Below are 5067 nucleotides of genomic sequence, written 5' to 3'. Positions count from 1 at the left end.
CATATTTCATAAGAATTTCATCCTTAGGCATGAGGGGAGTGTAGGACGGAGTGTATGTTCAAATCTATGAACTGCAAAAGCTGATTAGTTCCCAAAGCTTTAAATAATGCAAGAAAAAAAAACATTACTGTGGTGAGCAGGACGGCCGAGGGACGTGACAAGTCGCGAGGCCGGTGTTGCGATTGCTAATGAGCAGCACCTGCGAAGCACACCGGTCTCGCATCTCACGAAGGAGCGGAAAGGGGGAGCGACGGAGTGGATGATGGAGAGAGGAACAGGCCTGCTTTTGTTTGTATTTTATATTTTATTTGGTAAGCCAGCAGTCGTCCGCGAGGGGCTGCTGGCAGGTAATTTGTTTGTTTATTTTGTTTAAATAAAGTTTTATTTTTGACTATTATCCGGTTCCTGTCTCCTTCTTCCCTTAACCTTGTTACAATTACCCATCTCAATGTCCTGAAATTATTGTTTTGTTAAATTAAGCTTATCTTGTGGCCAACGCACGAAAAACCCCATAACATTTAAGCAAAGATGTATTTGTTGATTATCAGGAGGGCCAAGCTTTCATGTAGGCTAGTAAGGAATTATTAATTTAATGATTCATATGATTTACGAAATGTGATTACACTCTAAAAAGAGATGTATTAAAACAACACACAGCATGTGTTGATGGTATTTTGACACATTGTGTGCACAGTAAAAAAAAACAAAAAAAAACTTTGTGTTATTTATCTAACCCAACCACTGGGTTATTGGGTCATTTTTTTAAGTCATTGGGTAATTTCTAGAAATAACTGTTGGGTTATTAACTCTGTGACTCCCTTTCAACGTAATTGCGTATTACGTGACGTCAAGAACGCGCGTCACAGAGAAAGGCGAGCATTTGTGCTTAATAAACTTAAAGTTTTTTATTTATTTTTTTAAGATGAGCGATCGTTTCGCTAGATAAGACCCTGATTCATCATCTGGCGACGTTTAAAGCCCTTTGAGGCTGCACTGAAAGTTGACTCTCATTTCGACCTTGAACCATTTGGGTCCCATTGTCCATTATATGGAGAAAATCCTGGAATGTTTTCATCAAAAACCTTAATTTCTTTTCAACTGAAGAAAGAAAGACATGGACATCTTGGATGACATGGGGGTGAGTAAATTATCAGCAAAAGTGAACTAATCCTTTAAAACTGACACATGTTGTGTCAGTGTTAACACGTGAGTGCTTGATCAGGGACAAAACAAGTCAAATTTAACACAGTAAATGTGTAAGTCATTTTAACACAAATTGTGCCATTTTAAAAAATAAGGCGAAAGAGGCGATAGTAAAATTATTAACCATTTAATCAATAGTCAAGTACAGAATGCATGTGCACACAAAGAACAAGACAATGTTTCAAGCTCAATGACTGGACAGACTCTCTGTGCTGTACATTATTCAGTTATTCACGCTTCAACCCCTGATTGATAATGCTGCTTTTGAGAAATGTTCACGAAGAGAGAACTGTTAACCGATTTTGTCAACGTTAACCGATTTTATACTTTGAATTAAATTAAAATGTAGCAACTGACAAAATATTGTACATAAATAACGTTTACACTTTTATTTAAACTTTTTATTTAACTTTTATTTACCATTCACATGGTGAGTGTAAAATGAAACATGTATAAAATGAAACCTGTAAAAAGCGATGTTAAAAATGACACATACTGTGTATATTTTAACACATGCAGTGTGTGCTCAGGGACAACCCATGTTCTGTAGATCTTAACACATGTAGTGTGTGTGCTCATCACTAAAAAAAATATTCATTGGATGAACTTAATTAAGTTGTGGGCAGGATTTCCATCCAATATACATGTTTAGTCACAACTCAAACTGAGTACTTCCATTCAACAGAATGTAAATCAATTAGCCTAACTAATTTGTATCAAAGATGCAAAAGAATATAAGTAAGTAAGTCCCGTATGGAAAAGAAACACAAAAAAATTGAAACACACACATACAAAAAAAAGAATTTCCTATTGCCTACAATAGTAAATGTTTATGTTTTATGTGCATTATATGTCTTATGAGCGTTATATGTCTCATATTATGATTTACTCATGAAAGTGGCCACTTTCGCATTTTTCTCATACAACGTAATTATATGAATTAAGTATGAATCAAACAAACAATATGCTGTTTATAAGGAAAGTACATGGCAAAGTATGTTTTTCGTATATGTTCAATATCATTTTTAATTACTATGTAAAATAGGGCTGGGCGATATATCGCACAATATTGTTATGCACATCTCGTCAGTAAAGCCGGTTCCTTGATTAGTAGTAAATCACCTTCACCTGCTTTCAGATGGAGCAGCATTTACTACAAAGAGCCGTAGTCTCGCGTTATAAATCGCGTTAATATCGAGGACATATCGCCAACGATAATTAATGCGATATGGCTCAACTTGTCAGTGAACTACGGCTCTTTGTACACAGCAAAAACTCCAGTGTTAAATGAACACACCTGGGAGTGTATATGAGTCCACACTCAAGATTGTTAAAGTTAATGAGATGATTAAGTGATTAATTGAGTGATGATTGAGCATTATTGAAGACACCTAAAGCAGAATCATAAGGAGAAACGCCTCGGTTACATATGGTAATCCTCGTTCCCTGAGGGATGGAACGGAGATGTAGGTCAGACTGACCAATGCACCTTCTTGCCTGGAAGGACGATAGGAGAAGGGTTACACAGAGAGTGTCTGACACTGTTGTTCCTTTAAAACCCATACAGTGAGACTTGGATAACACTGGGAAAGCGTGCCCTTTTTTAGAGGGAGGGGAACGCTGCGGAACCCACTTTCTTCAGAGAGTTATGTGGAAATACATATGGACTAACCCGAAGGCTGTTCTACATATGATATAATGGGTGACTTAGCCCAAGGGAAAGACACGGGCTTCCGTCTTGGGAGCAGCCGTGGAACATATACACATATGGGATCCCCAAAGGGTTGCACATATGGAACCCAGCCCGAGTCCGGCTCTCAAGCATTCAGCGGACAGGGGCCTGCCTCCGGACGCTCCGCCATGTCCGGACCGAGGGGTGTTGGAGGACTCGACAGGTTTTTCACTGTGGAGCAATAAGGTTGCATAGTAGGGTGCAGCAAGCCAACAGAGCCGGGCCTCTCAGTGTTTCTACCCGTTTAGGGAGAAAACACGGGAGTAGACCGGCTCTACACGTAGGCTATAGTATCTAGCGAATGTGTTAGGTGTCGCCCAGCCCGCAGCTCTACAGATATCTGTTAGCGAGGCGCCACGAGCCAGCGCCCAGGAGGATGCAACGCCTCTCGTGGAGTGTGCATGCAACCTGAGCGGGCAGGGCACGCCTTGAGCTTGGTAAGCCAAGGCAATGGCATCCACTATCCAGTGGGCCATCCTCTGCTTGGAGACAGCCTTTCCCTTCTGCTGGCCTCTGCTGGGATTTAATCGTCTCGCCCCCCTAAGAAACATGATGACCAGGTCGTGCTTTCCAACTGTTTTGGTCTGGTCTGGACGCGGGTGCCATAGGGTGCCCCGTCTCTGAGTCAGAAGATCCTTCCTCAGAGGAATGGGCCAGGGAGGGACTGTCACAAGGAACATGAGTTCTGGGAACCAGGTCCGAGTGGGCCAGTAGGGAGCCACCAGAAGGACCTGCTCCTTGTCCTCCCTGACCTTGCACAGTTTCTGCGCTAGAAAGCTCACTGGGGGAAACACATCTGTGCCGAGTGTTCCCTCGGTCAGGGAGTAAAACAGCTGGCAGTGGGAGGTCTCTGATGAGGCAAACAGGTCTACCTGAGCCTCCTTGAACTCTCTCCAGATCAGCTGAACCACCTTGGGGTGGAGTCGCCATTCTCCCGGGAGCACAGCTCATGATAGCTCGTCGGCCACACGGTTGAGCACACCGGGGACATACATGGCTCGACGCGACCTCAGATGCTTCTGATTTCAGAGGAGGAGATGGCGGGCGAGTTGAGACATGTGACGGTCGCAGTGTTGTCCGTACGGACCAGCACGTCCCTGCCCTGCAGCGGCCTTTTCATACGAGGTGTACTGCTAGCAACTCGAGGCAATTGATATGCCAATGCAGATGAGGGTCCGTCCACACCCCTGATACCGCATGCCCGTTGTACGTGTCACCCCAGCCGGTGGCAGAGGCATCTGTGAATACCACAGCATGCCTGGATACCTGTTCCAAGGGGACTCCTGCCCGAAGGAACGAGGGATCTGACCACGGGCGGGGAGGGGAGGGCGCAGGCGGACGCCCCCGGCGACGAGCAGACTGAGGAGCCGCCGGCGGTGGGGTGGAGGCAGCAGCTGACTGCCTTGGTAGCATGTGTTTGATGGCCTCAGTCTGCTTCTGTACAGCCGAGAACTGCTGGGCAAAGTTCTCGACCGCATCGCCGAAAAGGCCGGTCTGGGACACGGGGGCGTTGAGGTACTGGAGCTTGTCGGTCTCCCGCATGTCAGCCAGACAGCCAGAGATGGCGTTCCTGGACCACCATTGTGGACATCGCATGTCCAACTGAGCAAGCGGTGACCTTCGTCGCACGAAGTGCGAGGTGCGTCGCCCGCCGGAGTTCTTGGAACACCAGTGGGTCGTGACCACCCTCGTCCAGTTCCTTCAGTGCCTTGGCCTGATGGACCTGGAGCAATGCCAAAGCGTGCACGGCAGAGGCAGCTTCCCCACAGGCCTTGTAAGCCTTGCCGGTTAAGTCCGACGAGTACTTACAGGCCCGGGAAGGGAGACACGGTTCTCCGCGCCAAGTGGAGTTGGGGCACAGTTGCATAGCAACGGCCCGCTCCACCGGCGGGTTGCGCGTGTAACCCTTAGCTGCCCCGCTGTCAAGGGTGGTAAGGGGGGAGGAACAACTGGAAAGGTTTCGGGCAGTCAAAGGTGCCGTCCACGTCCCAGTGAGCTCCTCATGCACCTCCAGGAAGAATGGCACTGGGGTGGGTTGCTGAGAGCCAGCACGCGCCACCCTGGGATACCAATCATCCCGCCTCAAGGGTTCGGGACCCGGTGGAGGGTTCCACACTACCCTCTCAGCGGCC

Source organism: Pimephales promelas, chromosome 3 (genome assembly GCF_988280905.1).
Source record: "Pimephales promelas chromosome 3, fPimPro1.hap1.1, whole genome shotgun sequence".
In the NCBI taxonomy this organism is placed as follows: Eukaryota; Metazoa; Chordata; class Actinopteri; order Cypriniformes; family Leuciscidae; genus Pimephales; species Pimephales promelas.
Note: the sequence above shows the minus strand (reverse complement) of the source record.